The sequence below is a fragment of the Neopelma chrysocephalum genome, unplaced genomic scaffold (assembly GCF_003984885.1).
Source record: "Neopelma chrysocephalum unplaced genomic scaffold, ASM398488v2 Primary Assembly neopelma1_88, whole genome shotgun sequence".
In the NCBI taxonomy this organism is placed as follows: Eukaryota; Metazoa; Chordata; class Aves; order Passeriformes; family Pipridae; genus Neopelma; species Neopelma chrysocephalum.
The window spans coordinates 3,161,994-3,178,285 of record NW_020897750.1 but is presented as its reverse complement, the minus strand read 5'-3'; the positions used below and the strand labels follow the sequence as shown (position 1 = coordinate 3,178,285).

Genomic DNA, 16,292 nt, shown 5'->3' with positions numbered 1-16,292 from the left:
ATGCCATGGTTCCCTCTCAGCTAGTGTGCCTGTGTTTCTCTCCCTGTAGTAAAAGACGAAGTGGGAGCCTAATGAATGTGTATGTCTCACTCAAATACAAGGCTGTAACGTAGCTGGGTTGCACATCCAGAAGTCTGGGAGTATTCTGGGTACTTAAGGTACAGTTACTGTGACCCTTAGTAACAATAAACTTGCATGTTAACTGAGTGGGTTTGATAGGGTTGTAGCCTTTTGCATTCACTGGCTTTTGTTGTTTATCTTGTATTTGTGCTATTAGACATACATTTAAGACACTCTCTAGGTCCTCCTCCATTTTAGTAGTGTGTCTCTACTGCTTATGGCAGTGGTTGGATTCTATTCTGAGAGGTGTTACTTTGTCAGTATACACTGCCCCTTAAAATCACTCTTATTTATTGCCTACAGCACACATGTAATACCCATCTCTAGCAATTTGCAGATGATCTCTTGGAAATGCTGCCAAAATTCCAGGAAGGCTTCATGATGGATGCTTGCTGGATATAGTGTCTAATGGCGAACTCATTTCATAAATGCTTGCCATGTTTTTTCAGCTGTGCACCTGCTTTGGAAAGAAATTTGTAGTGGAGCCTGATGCTGCCTTCACAAGGTAGAGCATCCCTAACCTAACCCCAGGCACAGGATCTCACTAGGCAAGCAGAGAGGCTGCAGCAGAAATTCCAGTTACCGTGTTTTGGAGATGCCAGGTCTTAAGCTTCAGCTCTCTCGCACTAAGATGCAACGTGCCATGGATCTCATGGCAGAATTAAGGTTGCCTGTTCATAGTATAGACATGTCTTTCATGTTTGAAATTATGTCTAAGGAAGAACTGGAGATAAGAACAGATATTGGCAAAGGGAGAGAGGAGAAAGGAATTTCTACATTTATTAGTCATGTTATTGAAGAAAGAGGGAAGATTTTATCATGTCTGTCTTGCTGACAGCAAGGCTCTGGGCTCACAAGATCCGCTGGTAAGAGTGTGCAACAGAGTCTGCTTTCCTACAGGTTGGTGCCAGAAGGTTAACATCACTTTCCTTTACAATAAGTGGAAGAAAGTTCTGTCAGCAAGGTGTGTGCTGCATGTGTGCCTCTGTATGCATGGCCAATAAGTGAGAATTAGGATGGAATTTTTTTTTCTAACCTTCATACAATTTGAGGGGGAGGGGTGCTGGGGGTTGAACACAGTGCTAATCCACGCAGGGATGGGAGGAAAATTATGGAATGCACACTCCGCTGACCCAGTCGGATGAAAGGGCTGAAGTCCTCCCAGCTACCCACTGCTTGGTAAATATGTACCTGCTGATTAAAGCACTTATCACAAGTGAAATAAAGACTAATGGTGTGAGGAAAACTTCAGCATTCCTACCTTTGGAAATCCCTCTAATGGACAAAAAAACCGACTTACTAACTAATGGGTTTGGCTGTTTTACGGGTAAGAGGAGTGCGGTCCCTTTAAAAGCCTTGGCCTCCTTTCCTCAAGGCTGTTGCCGAGCTGTGCCCCACCCCTGCATAAGCAACACCTGCATACCTGCAGGGTACTGTCTTCTTGATAACTTGTATACCTTAATAATGCATGTTGGTGGAGCGAGTGGTCTAGATTTGTGATGTTTCATTATCCAGTTTATTAATGTGAGGACACTGATGTAGCATTTTCCAGATCCCCGGTGATGTAATAACATACATTGCTTCTAATGGCCTTTTTGCAGCGTATGAGCTCTTGGTGGCCACTGAGCTGATGAGTTTCAAAAGGAAAAAAGACACACACAGACACACACACACACATACCAAGATAAACTCAAATGGCAAATCCTAGCAAGCAGAATGCAAAATGATTCCGGACAGCCTGGTGATGTGGGAGCTGTACACCACAGTTTTCTCAGCAAACTGATACTGTTTCAGAGCAGTTTCTTGGTGTTGACTGACTGCTTATGACACATGTTAAGCTGAATCGGGGTATGTGCAATTGCTCTGGGTACAGAAATGTGTAACATATCCAGGAATCCTCAAAGTACACATCCTATGTGCTCTGAGGAAGCCTGATGGATTTTAAGGAGGAATGAGGCATTTGGGAGTGATAGGATATTCAAGGCTTCCAGAAATCTTTCTTCAGCAAGCTGTATATATGTGCATCGCTCTGAAAAGAAATAGTTAACTTCAGAAAAAAAACCTCAGAGGATACTGTTCTTTGCTTCTGGACATAGATGCTGTTGGAGTTCTATAAAGGCCCAGACTGCTGCTCTCAGGAGCAGTGGGTTTACTAACAGGCTTAGGGCAACTTCCAGCCCTTTCTGTGTCTCACCAGTCCTAGTGTGAGGGGCATGAGTGAGCATTACTGCTGCACTCTGATGGTTATCTGCTCCTGGTTGAGATCCACCAGAGTAGAGCAGGCATTCCCCAACAGGTATTTTGGGTCCTCCTCACAGGAGTGTATTGGTAGATTAAGGTCACATTTTCCTTGTTTAGTGGAGGACTAGGGAACTCAAAGCTGTTGCATTTTCAGTTTTTTACACACTTAAAATAAAAATGGAGTAAATAAGATACTCCTTTGAAGCAATTAATGAGATCTTCATCGTGTGGGAAGCAGGGAGAGAAAGAACAACATGTTAGGGGTGAGACCAGGGAGGTAAATACGCAGAAGAGAAAAATAGTCATGGAGCTTAAACACAAGGTAAGCTGCAGAAAGTGACAGAGGAGAAACAAATGTGGGGTTTAGTGGGTTAAGACAGCAGGAGTTAGAGAGACGGTTGGCAGGGAAAAGATTAAGCCAGGTGTATGCCCACCGGAAGGAGCTGCACAAATATCAGCTGCTCTTCCCATGGTTTACAGGATCAAAGAGCAAGTGCAGTGTTTCAGTGTATGTTTGTATAGTGTATAACACATGCAATTTCATTCCTGATTACTATTAAAAGATAGTGTATACACAATCAAAAATTATCACATAAAGGCCCCAGTAGGAAAGACAAGAGAAAGGGTTGGAAAACCAGTGGCTGACCTAGTCTGTCACTCCTTGTTTTGTTCCCAGTAATTCATTGTAGAATTAATTAGTGACAAATTGTAGAACTGAGGTCATCAAGACTTAGAACACTTTGCATCTTCTCCGCCTGATTTTAAAACCAACTAGAGTGTTTTGGTATGTTTCCTTTTTGTAGGCAGTGGCACTGTATTCAACCCCCCTTGCCCTTTATTTTGGCATTTGTACATGGTTGCTGCCATTGGTGGGGCTTTTTTCCCCACACAGTGCAATGGCTGGAGATTTCCCAGTGTAGGCAAGCTGCTGTTCCTTTCCCTGGACCATAGTCTTTCCCTGGAGCAGGTGGGAGCAGTACCCAGACTCTGCCCCATGTGTTTCACATCAAAAGGACCTTAGAGTAGATTGAAAACTGAGCTGCACTGGGAAGAACTTCCAGGATGACAGACAGCTCTGGAAAATCAAATCAAATTTAAAGAGAAACACACCACATTTAGCTGTCTCCGTGCTGATAACGAGCATTTACAATCACTAGATCCTGACAACTGCACCACGCAGGGATAATTGTCTGTTACAAATGGCACTGTAGTAAGGAGGAGACCAGTGATCTGTCTCTAACATGATTATACACCACAAATCAACGATAAGGCAGGCATTGCTCCTCTGATTCACTTTCATCAAAGATGACTGACCATAAAGCAGAGAAGAACAAAAATCAAAACAAAGCACATAATATGTGGATGCTTTTCAGCCTAAAAAAAAAATTATTTTATAGACTGATAAACTGATGCATCTGAGCAGTACACTCACAGAGAGAATGCAAGGTTTATAAATTCATTTTGGCCCTAGCATTCACGCTGCAGCATCCTGCACCAAACAGCAGGCAGGAGGTGTTCTGCTGAGAGGGTGATTGGAGAGCAAAGTGAGTCCTGACTGCTTGAAAGTACCAGAATACTCACAACCACGTTTCTGTTGAGCCAGTCATGTCATATCAGTGTCCTGGCTAAATTTCAGTTTGATTAATTTCCCAAGCAACATAGTTGTTATCATCTTTGATTATTTGGAGACAAAAATTTGCATGTTTTTTTGAGCATAATAGTTACCCATAAAATTCTACTATCATACTGGTTTTTTTCAGGCAAAGAAAAAGATTCAGAATTTGAACCAAGGAGCTTAAAATTATCATAAAGATGAAACCACATTAGAACAGCATCTGGGGAAATTAGTTGAGGTAAAGATTGTTAGGTGGGAGTGTGAATGGATGGGAAATATCAGTGTAAAGGAAAAGAAATGTATCTGTAAAGCGATAGATTATATAATTTGCTTTATTTTGCATGTGTCTTGCTAGAAAGTTCTCATGATGTTTGCAGTCTTAAAGGAATTGAAATTTCTTGCTTTTGGTGCCCTAGTATTGAAAAGCTTGAAAATGGGATTTTGCAGAGACAAGGCTAGCAGGTTGTACTAGGATCACAGAAACCAAACAAGCTCCTTTTCTCCATTTACGTTGCCTCTGAAAATGTCATGTCCACAAGCAAAGACAAGAATGATTTATTTAATTAATCACAAGGCATGACTGTAATTTTATTTCTCGTCTGAAAAATGAGAAATGTGGTTCCAGCAGTACAGTGCCCCTTCTACATAACAGACCAGGGGCCTGTTTGGGTACCTCAGACGTCTGGGAATCTAGCCTAAAACTGGGACTGTGCCTTAGGATTTTTGTCAGATGAATCCTAAATCCGAATCCTAAATTATTTCTTACAGTATCTGTGTTTTCCCTAGAGCGTTTCTCATCTGAACACTGACCAACCTTGACCTATTTTATTCAAGATTTGATTAGATCACAGTGCAAGCCTGTCTAACTGCAGGCCATAAATTGTAATCCTCCATCTGGTCGCTCTCTGGCCAGTGTATATGGTCTATCAGGGCTGTCTTCTGGGTGCTGAAGGCATTAGGCACATGAGCAGGGTGGGTAGCTGGAGGGTTCCCCAAGATGTAGGGTTCCTTTCCCTTCTCTCTGGCACCTCCAACAACAGCAGAATCTCTGGGTGTGCGTAGCATGCTTTGGTCCTTTAAACTATGTTATTAGTGGACTGAGATCATCCCTTCTAATTCAGGTTGCCCAATACTTCCCACATTGAGACTATATTGATTTTATGTGTTTAGAACACCATCAAACATTAATTGTCCTTGGTGTGTGCTTCAGGTAGAGTATATGTAGAAAATGTCAGCAAAACAGTTTAAGTATTTCTGAAAACAGGATAAAACCCAATGAATTTATTTGCCAGGGCTGAAAATACTAGACAACATTTTTTTTTTTTTTGAGAAGCTCTAGTGCTCCCGTCCACTCAGGAAGAGAGATTAAATTTGGCAGGGATAGGAAAGATGAATTTCGTGTCAAGAGATGAGCTGTAAATTGTAAGTCAGTCTTAGTTTTGTAACTAAATATTGCAAAACCAGTGTTCATAATGGCTGCAGCATGAACCTGTGGAGAAAACAAGATAACTCTCCATTATTTGGCCACTGTTTGTTCTGTTCACTGAATAAGACAGGGGTCTTTAGGAAGGAACATACATGAGCACACAATTAAAGACAGGTACCAGGAAGCACTTAAAAGGAGTGTTTAGCTAAGATAATACTAGCAACACTAATTTTGATTGGTTGCAACTTTAAAGAGTTTAATTTTTTTTCAATTTTTCCTTATAGAGAGAATTTACAGATGTGATTTTTGTAACAGTGTATGAAGTGCAGAAGGGGTTTCTTTAAAAGCTGCTCAAAGCTGTTTGTCAAAAATTTTGCTACTTTAGGTCAAGCAAGGAAATAGTGGCATTTAAAATTGGTGTAAATGCTTTTGTCATGCGGGCAAGATTTTGCAACACTTCGTGTGACTGCCAGGTTGTCTGAAAGCTACAAAGTCATTTCCTCCTGAAGGTGCAAATGAAAACTAATCTAACACATGTACATTTATTGTCAGGGCTGTTTGTTGTTGAGAACTCACAAGAGCCCATTGCCTTGTGATGACTAATTAAATACTGATTTACTTACTCTCCAAAGTTCAGTTGCTTCCACACCTTAAGCAAAGAGCAAAGGAAAGTTCTGGAGAATACAGGTAAGGAAAAAAAAAAGGGAATGCAGGCATACCCAGTTCCCAGGTATAGGCTTCTTTTAAGCCAGCTGAGCATAATTCTGCTTTTTGAAGAGTCGATTAATAATTTTTGGTGGGATCCTTGCAATTCTTTGGCCTCTGTTGGTTCATGAACAGCAGAAGGGCAATGGTTTTTTTTTCTTTTTACTACATAATGCAGTGTCCCACAGCTGCCTTTTCTAATGTGCAGTGAAGACATCAGCTCCCTGAATTTCTCAGTCCTGTCACAGGTTCTCCTTGTCTCCTGTTATTAACCAGTGAGCCCTGTTCCTGGGGTTAGTGCAGTTCTCCTAAAACCATGTTTGCAGTTATGCTCAAAATGAAAGCATTTTTCCTTGGTTAAAAAGAAGCTTGCTTAGTCTATCACAGTTTCATAACCACCTTAAACTGGCTGAAGCCAACAACACAATCAAAAAGATAAGTTTCGCCCTTTCTCCTACCTCAGTCCTGCCCCTGCACAAGATCAGCACAAGGATTTGGACAGCCACACAATGAGCCAGATCAGGAAACCAATCCAAATTAAAAATGAGCTTGGCCCCTGCAACATTTGCTTTCCCTGGCCATCTGAGTTCCCTAGGTCTGTTCAGCTCGCAGCTGCACCAACAACTGTGCCAGCACAAAGGGGGTGGGTGACATGGGGTTAGGGATGAGCAGCCGTCGTGGAGGAGGTAGGGTGGGACTGTTTTACTACTGACTTATCCAGCCAAGAATGATACTGAACTCAGGCAATGCGACTTGGACTTGCACCAGTTTTGAAAAATTCAAAAGGGGTTTCTAATTTACTCAGGATAAGCACCATTTTTATGGGGAATAAAAATAAGACACAGAGCCTTTTTTTAATGTTTTTATTTGTTATATAAAGTGGGCTGAGTATTTTGTCACAAAATAGCACCAAAACTAGGAAGTAAAGGACTGCATTTAGCTGTATTCTGTGTCATTTTGTTAGTCTTCCAGAGATGTAATACAGTTGTCTTCTCTTTGGGTATAAAAAGGGAGATAGAACCCTGTATCCAGATAATTACCATGGTTTGCCCAGCTGTCACCGAGCAATCCAGTCCTGCTCCAAGGCTCATGGATGGGAGTGCAGCTGTGTGGCCATGGCAGTCCCAAGTGCCACACAGCAAGCTGTGGCACACAGCCACTCACACAGCCCAGGCATTAGTGCACTGCCTGTACAGCCAGTGCAACCAAGTGACCAATAACACCTCAGGATTGCCAAACCACCTTTGATTTCTTTTCTCATAGAGTTATTAGCTTTAATTTTGTCTCTGCCACCTGTCTGAATAAATTTTAATATATCATTCTCTGGTGGTTTTCGCAACAAGATGTAACTGGGACAAGGACTGTAAGAACTTGAAAACAGTAATTAAAATGGGAGATAAGATTAATCTTAGCGGTGTCTTCCAAGAAACCAGTAGCAGAGCTAGGTTATTCCAGTTATGTAAATATTTTTAAGCTGAATGACTGAAGAGAAATTTAATTTTAAAAGAACCAATAATGTTTGATTACACAGAGTCCATTATCTCTTGCTGAGGCGATAGGCAGGAGAAAGTGAAACTACCTTTCAAAGCTTCTACATGGATGCAGGCAAGATCCAAAGGGAGAATTTCTAGAAAGTACAGTACTGGTGCAGTACAGTGGGCTGGAATACTGTGCTTCATGGCAGCACATAATTAGCTGTCAGAAGAGAGTGCAACCTCCCTTCTTTACCAGAAATGTAATGTTGCTGGAGCAAAGTCCTTACAGCAGAGCCTACTAAGAAAACAACCAATAAAAGAGATAAGGGAGTGCCCTGCTTAATACTTTATTTCAGCCCAAACCTTTTGAATTCATAGCTTTTAATAAGGTTGTTGGCAGCTTTGGCTGGGTACATTAATCTTAAGAAAGTAATGAATTTTGGTGTGATTCTCATCATCTCAAGGGTGGAAAAGATGAACGACCACTCAGTCTGATCAAAGACCATTCTAGTATCTGCAGATAGATTTACAGCAGAAGCCTTATTTAACATAGCAGAGGGAAATACACATAATAACCTTGTAAAATTATCTGTTCCACATTTATTCTATATGAATCCCACTTAATCATGGTGGGCCAGTTTAGGAAGAACTTCTAAGAGTGAAATGGGTTCCTTGTTCTTTTGCATATGACAGTGAGTCAGAAAACTAAGGCAGGTCCCAAGTAGATATTTGACCCTACAGAGACAAACTCATGAAGGGTTCACTAGAAAATGGCCAAACACACCACAGCAGGAGTACAGAGAGCCCTCATGTCACAATTTCTGTCATCAAGGCCTTTCACAACTTAGTTCCTTTTTTTTTTTTTGTGTAACCTACACAGCGCCAGCTCAAAGCTTCTCTTCTTTCCATGAGGGAAAAATGAATCTTGGCACTCAAGGACACAGACAGATCAATTTCTCCCATAAAACATCTTGCTTTGGTTTCTGCTGAGGGATGCAGGAGTCACTTTTGCGAGGACGACACCAGAACAGTTCCCCCAAGCACCAGCCTCCTTACACAGCTCAAGGCCCCATTGCCCTGATGGTTCTGCATCCCCACTAAAGTGCTGGTGATGGGCCTCTGTGCTCAGCCCCACTCAGGCAGCCCTGGGCAGGGGCTTGGGGCTGCTGAGGCTGCTGCACTTCTGCTGCTGGGGAGCAGGGAGTGGGAAGGGACAGGAGGGCCACCTGCCCCTCTTTAGTGGGGTCAGCATTTTGCTGACTAGCTCTGTTGCTGCTGTCATTTTGCTGCCCCACTCCATCTGCCTCTGGAGGCCACAATTCAGTCAGCTCATGCCACTGTATCACTTCAGCTGTGGTGCAGGACTGAGGTATTTAAACCAGCTCAAACCCAAGTGCCTTTCTTGACAGTGGAAGTCAGCTGTGAACTCTGTTACTGTGGCTAGACAGGTCCTTGTATCCACATCGGTTTGGGAAACCATATGCAGTGCTGCACAGTTATGATGACCTCCTAAAAATGCTCCTTACCTTCTCCCACGTGCTGTCTTCTGCCTGAGGCATCTTTCCCAACAGATTTGTGTACTTGCTAAACAGTCTGCATATCCTATTTTAATAATTCTGAGGTGGGAGGCTTGTTTAGTACCTCACCTATTCAAAGATGAAGCAGACAAGCCATGAAGGATAGAGGTTGATAAATTTTACCAGCCAGCCCAGGAAAGAAGTAAATAATGAAATCCAGTATCCTTAGAAAGCTCTTCTTGACAGGACTGCCTCTTTTGTCTGAAAATATTGTTGGTATTTTCTCACACTAGGGCAACACTGTAACAGCTAAAAAGAAAATTAGTCCAGTGATTTTAATGTAAATAATAAGTTGTGTGTGTAATACAATTTAATTATCCATGAAGCTCTAATTCCTGGCAGAAACCTGGTGTACATAAAGGTGAAGCAAAGTTACTGACTTTGGAGCTAAACTGTCTCCAGAAGGCACTTTCCATCCCTGGAACCTCCTGAATAATCCAGATGAAAACTGGCTGAGGTTAACAAGAAACACCAAATCATAATCTACATACAAACTTGGATTTTAGAGGAAGATTGAAAGTTAATAGTAGTATTAGCAGTATTAGAATTTCTAAAATAATGGCCCATCTTCGCGAACGAAGATTTGGGGAAAGGTCTTTTACCTTTCCAGCCTGCGCAATGGATTTTTTTTTAGGTGAGACACAGCCTGCGCTGAACTGAGCCCACCCTTTAATCCTAAGGTTCATCTGCCGGGGCCAAGCAAGCTTGGACAATGACAGTGAGGTCCTCAGGACGTAGGTTTGTTTAGAGTGTCCTTCTCATAGATGGATGGCCTCACAGGGCTAACGACCTCCATCAGGCCAGGAGACCGGGAAATCGAACCCGTGGTCGCAGCAGTGAAAGTCCTGCACGCTAACCACTAGGCCACCAGGGGTCTCAGAATTTCTAAAATACTTGTTACATAATACAATAGTATAAAATACACAGAGTAATGAGTGTCTTTTAGCACTGTGCCTTCTGATAATCTGAGACACGGATTTTAAAGGTGATTGGGCAGGTGCTTGGTGAGATGTTAGCGTCTATGAGATTAAAGTTTCCTTTGAGAATCTTATTAGACATTTATCTGCGTAAGTGCCCCAACTCCATTAAAATTCAGGTTCACAGGCCTTATGACTGATGGTATCATCAGACTGTACATGTAATCTGATGAAAAGTCAGGCTGTTTATAGACGAAATGGTTCTTCTCTTTCTTCATTGCCCCAGCCTCACGGCCTGTTTTCCTTGCACCAGTCTGAACGTAGTTGAAGAGTAAAAGTAGAAAAAAACCCCAATTTCTCTGTTGCCTCTTGAGATATCACAGTTATTCAGCCCAAGGCAGAGGAGGAACACTGTTGTATTAGTAGCATCAAGGTCAATACCCAGGTGCACATGCCTCTCCACTCTCCTTTTTTTTCAGTTTTCTCATATTACTCAGAAAAGCTAGGAAGGTGCTAATGATACAGTGTACATTAAAAGTAGCCAATGGAGTTAGAAGTGGTGAATGTACAAGCCACTGATACTACTCACCCACAGAGTGATGAGTTTGGACAGTTAGCTGTGAGTTGGACATCCTAAAGCGGGTGGCAGACTAGAAGTTTTGACTCAGCTGTGTAGCAAACCAGCCCAGCTGGGGAAGCCCCGAGGCAGATCTGACCATGGCACACTGTTTCTGCTTGTCCTCTGGTCTTCTCACACCACTGATCTGTCCGAAGCCAGTTCTAACCAGCTCTCTCCAGAACAACCACTCTGGTTATTAAACATCAGTGAAAGGCTATACTAGGCTGTTTTATAGCCCTTTTTAGGTAAAGGAGCATATTAATGTGATCCTCCCCAAGCCTCAGCATAACTAGAAAATAATTTAATTCTCTCATGCCAAAGCGAACCAACCAGTCAACCCTAACAACAACAAAAGCAGTAAAAACGTGGTTCTAACAAGACACCTGACAAACTGCAGTGCTTCCCTAATTATCTTCTTGTCATATCTGCTTAGTGTGAATCATGAATTGAGTGGATACTCGAAAAACCAGGATCCAGTGGATGGAGCTTGTGCCCACCAAGTCAAAGCAGAGCAGAGCAGAGCAGACCTCAGGCACACCTAAGGCCTTTTCCATGTATTTCTCTATGTGAGACTGGATCACCGAGACTTCCAAGCTCTTGGGACAAAAGCTCTTGGGACAAACACTACTGCTGCCTCCACCACTCTTCATCCAGGACACTCAGCCCTGGATTAAGCACTGCCACAGTTCAAAAACCAGTAGCAGTCTCATGTTTCTTCTGTACCTTGCTTGCAAATATCTTCATTACACTGCCAAAATTTGAAGACCTTTTAGTTTGTCTTGAGATGAATTTTACCAGTTACGTCTGCAGCCCAGTGCTGCACTGGATCTGTGTATGACTGCACATAAAAAGAAAAATTTACTTGCTAACTGTGATTGCATACAGTGCAAGCACAAAACACAAGTTAAATCTCATTACCAAAGTTCACCCATCTTGAATCATTTAAGATTCAAAACTTAAACAGTAAAGTATTAATTTTATTCCAGGCTTTCCCATCAATACTATAGCATCATTCTGTATGGGAGTTCCTCACTACCCTTGTATTGTACCATAATACCTAAGAACATAGTACAATTCGCTTGCAATTTTTGTAGTATGTATGTGACAAAGAAATGGATGAATTTCAGATGACGAAGTTAGAAAGAAACACTGATACCCCCACAGGCATAAAACTTGGTATTTTTTACTACTGCTGTTATGCTCCTTCTGTGACCTTATGCAAGTCATTCCAGTTCTGTGTCTTCAGACTCACAATGCACCTGGGTGGGCAAGTCCAGGACCACTGTTCATCTGGTAAAACTCTCAGGGCCTTAAGTCCTCTGGGCCTCAGTGCTGCTGGTTTTTAAAATGATGTTAAAACCATACCTAGAACTGCATATACATGTGAAAATTTACTGGCTTAAGTATAGAAATGTAACTATGCCAGTATAGGCGTATCATAATATTTTGCCACGTAGAGAAACATCTTGCACTTGTTGCTTCATACCTCCTTCCAGGAATGATGACTGGGTAAAAGCCAAAGTATTTGTTAAAGAATGAGTTTCAGTTCAATCTTACTTGTGCAACACTTATCTGAGTAGTGTACGGATTCCTATAAACACAGCAGGCAGGAGAGACTCGCCGATTCTCATGTGCGCTGCAAACTTTCAGCCAGGTCCACTCGGGAGCAGACACTCACAGATTCAAACAAGAGTTCAAGTTTATTTCAGAGGGACAGCGGCGTGAGGCTTCATTATCGTGGATCTGGTTGCACAAGAAGTCTCACGCACTGCAACAGGTTTACTCGCATGAATGAGGCGTAAGTGGTGCATTAGTACCTACGGGCAGGAGGATGTCCATATGTAAAATACATGGGGATAGAGACTGCTCTGTCACTGGGGGAGGTATTACAGGAATTACTTCAGTATTAAGAATAGACCGAGTGAGGACTGAATCACCTGTGGCAAGAGGCAGGACATAACCCAGTTCGATCAGGAATTGACTTTAACTGAGAGTCTGACAACATTTGCCGCTGCCGGAGCTCCCCAGCCGCGCTCCAGCCGTACCGCAGCGCCTTTTAAACCCCTGAGGAGGTGCCCGAGGGCGCTCGGACATCGGGACGGTCTGGGGATCAGCGGAACCGAGCAGCCCGAGCTCCCGGCCGGGGCCGCTCGGCGGCGGCGGGCGCAGCGCTCCCAGCGGGACCCGGCGGCGCGGCGGCGGGGGCGGGAATTTGGGGAGGATCCCTGGCCGGGCCGGTGCGTGTGTGTGTGTGTGGTGTGTGTCTGTGTCTGTATGTGTGTGTGCGTGCGTGTGCCGGTGAGCGGCGCGGGGCGGCTCAGGCCGCCTGACGCCAGCCGGACCACATCCATCCCGCTCCCGCTCCCGCTCCCGGCGCGGAGCCGCCCGTCACCGCCCGCCAGCCGGTAACAACTTCGCGTCCCCCCCGCCCCTCTCCCCGCTCGCTGCCCGCCGTGCCCGCGCATCCTCCTCCTCCTCCTCCTTCTCCTCCTGCTGTTCCCTCCCTCCCCCGGGTGGTCCCTGGCCCGGGGGCAGGACCGCGGCGCGGGAGCGGCTCCTCGGCAGCGCTGCCCTCCGCTCTCCTCCCTGCCCGGCATGATGGCGTCCCTGCGGCGGCCCGGGGGGCACCGCTCCCGGCTCCAACTTGGGCGGTAGGTGCCGCGCCGGGCCCGCCGGGAGGCACAGCCTTTCCCCGCCGGGAAGCCGCCGTTCTCCTCCTTCTCCTTCTCCTTCTCCTCCCCGTTCCCGTTCCCGGCCCCATTGTGCGCCCCCGGGGACGCGGCGGAGCTCCGGCCGGCCGGGGCAGGGGCCGCCTTTGTGTGTGCGGGAACAGCCCTTCGCCTCCCGCCTCGGCCCAGCCGCGTCCCTCTCCCTTTAATTTATCTTTTTTTTTTTTTTTTCCTCTCTTCTCCCCCTCCCGTCCTTTCTTTCCGCAGCCCCTTCCCCTCCTTTCCCTCCCCCCCCCTTCCCTTCTTTCTTCTTTAATGACAAATCTGTGCTTAGAGGTCAAGGAAAGTTCACTTAATTTTTTTTTCTTCTCACTGTTAAAGGGTTTGGATGCTTGAGATTTTCCCCCTCCTCAGTATAGTTTCTTCATATACTTGTACAGCCAAATAATCTTATCCTGAATATGGATCTTTAGAGCTTATTAAGATTTACTGGCGTGGAAATATTTAGTCATGCGTTCGAAAGGATCTGGGCCAGATACTGACTATTTTTTTTTTATACAAGCCGAAGTCAGAGGGAGTTCTGCCCGAAGCAGGGTTGCTGTGATTGCTCTTTTGTTAGTAGAATAATCTGAAGAAGATATGAGGTAGGACCTTACGGTTTGATTTTACAGTATCTGAATAATTCGAGCTTATTCTGAAAATCAGTTATTATTTTGGTGTATTTTAGGATAAAATGATGCTCACTGCATGTCGAAAAGGGTAACAGTTTTATTTGGGGAAGTATTATAAACAGAGGTTAATAAAAGCAGTATTGTTGGATCCAGATGGAGAGGACTAAAAGTAGATGTGTATTTCAGATACAAGCAAATGGAAAAGATCATTGACTGAAATATGTCAGTGTTTAATGGATGTCAGTGGTTAAAGATACAGTGTCTTGAAACTAATATGCTTAGGAAAGAGCTGTCATAGCTGATAGAGATAGTTTGAATCTCTTTTGCACGCAGAGGAGAAGTCAAAGAAAACTTGTTTAATTTTTTCACCTCTAATAGTTACATGTGTTTTTAAGCAGCACTCAAGAATAAGACTAAAAACTGAAGCTAACCCAGCCCACAGAGAACACTTTTCTTTGCAGGCGTGTGTCTGTAATTCTGTCAGTCTTCATGTGGCTGACGGTGTGCACCTTGTCCTGTCAAACAATAGGAGCAAATCATGTGAGAGAACCTAAGATTGACTTAATTTTTTCTTTTACTTGTCAGTAATTACTCTGCTGAATTATGGGACATGAGTTTGTTAGTTGCAGCTGATTAATACTCATTTAATTTTCCCATTGAACCAGAGAGCAGTGCTATGAAGCTTTTTAGAGGTTCTCATTGGATTTTACTGCAAGTTTTGAATGCTTGTTTCATTACTGTGACTAGAAAAGCATCAGTGTGAAAATGAAGGATATCTGGCCCTTTTTGAAATACTTGCTGTGGTCTTAGGGATGAAATCTTGCAATTTACTTCAGACTGTAAGTAGGTGGTAGAGAGAAATTTCCCTTGATTTGGGTGATCCAGAGGCCTTCCACAGCTACCAGAAAGGATCAGTTCAAGGCATGATCAGGTTACCCTAAGGGTAGGGATTTGTCCTTGCGTCTGTTTTGACCCCATTACCATTGGATATGTAATCAAATACATTTTTTCCTACTCTGTCCTGTTCAGCTTGCTTTTTTGTGTACCCTTGAAGATGTGATGATCCAATACATTTGAGAAAAGTGACTGAATAAACAGATGGAGATCTTTCTGTTTTGGTATAAATATTAACTATCAATCAAATATTTGAAAGCTGATGAGTTTAGTGTTTGTTTTTCCTCTGTAGTTTGAACACAGAGTAAAGAGCTGGATGTGAAGAAAAGCAATACAAAGGTTAATTAAAGTGTTACTTGTGTTTCTGAGTACTGGGAAATTAATCAGATTGAAACTATGAGTTTCTTTGCTTGGTATAAAGATTTTAAAAAATGAAGAGGTTATGACTTTTTTTTTTTAAATTGAAGCATGAATGCACTGAATATTACATATAGCCAGTGTTCTATGAAGCACAAGTTGTGTGTGTAAAATAAAAGCTCATTTGAGTAGTCTTACAGGCCTAATGGAGGCATCATCTCAGCTTTATAAATAATGTAAGTTGTGTATAATGTGGAGTCCCCAGAGATTGCAGAGAAAGCATCATTACCAGCCTTTTCAACCTGCTGGAGATCTTAAATTGATTTACAGCACTGAACTGGTGCAAAATGATACATCAGGATGACACAGGGTCAACCTGTAAAAGTCTATGATGTGAGCCTGTTAGTTCGGTCATCATAATTAAACCATATTATGAGGGCAGTGAAGCAAGTGTCTGTGACATGTCCCATTGTGCTTCAGATACGGGTGGTTTAAGAATCAAATAAAGACAGCACCGTGTTTTTTATTTAAGTTATGCAAAGAGTAGTTGAAATTAAAGCTTATGGGAAAATGCTGAACCAATTTAGGTTGACTCTTAACCTCTTCCTTGCAGTCATTAGGAACTGAAATAGATGAAGGCATGTGCAGCTTCGAGATGTGTGCGTGGGGAAGTGGTTGTGAGTGAATCTCTGAATTTTATATATCCTTTCTCAAGCCTCAGAATCAGCTAGACTTTACCTGCAGACTGTGCTGTCAGATATCCGTGGGACAAACAACCAAACAAGCCAATAGTTTGGGCTTTTTTTTTTTCCCCTAGTATTTTTATCCTACTGAAGTTTGTAATTAACTGTTGAAATGTTCCTGCAGATTTGAGTTCTTGTATAAGACAGAGCATTTTAGTCATATCTTGAACTATATGACCAAACTTATTTTAGAACAGACACTGTAATTTTGAATATGGCTTGGCATAGCTCATTCTGCTTTTCTTTAGTGAAGGCAACTGTGG

The 16,292-nt window shown here is 43.1% G+C and overlaps 1 protein-coding gene and 1 long non-coding RNA gene across 4 annotated transcripts in view; both read left to right on the top strand.

The window, feature by feature from the left end:
• LOC113972068 overlaps positions 1–11,221 on the top strand; it is a 60,980-nt gene extending 49,759 nt beyond the window's left edge. The window contains exon 8 of the long non-coding RNA XR_003535756.1: positions 11,129–11,221. This is a non-coding gene — a long non-coding RNA (uncharacterized LOC113972068). The remainder of the gene's footprint in view (positions 1–11,128) is intronic.
• Positions 11,222–12,909: 1,688 nt separating this feature from the next.
• SMAD1 (SMAD family member 1) overlaps positions 12,910–16,292 on the top strand; it is a 47,827-nt gene continuing 44,444 nt past the window's right edge. Inside the window, exon 1 of one of the 3 annotated variants that reach the window (XM_027692735.1) lies at positions 12,910–12,932. The gene's annotated coding sequence lies outside the window, so the exon portion shown is untranslated. The other 2 variants (XM_027692732.1, XM_027692731.1) reach the window with 2 other exon arrangements.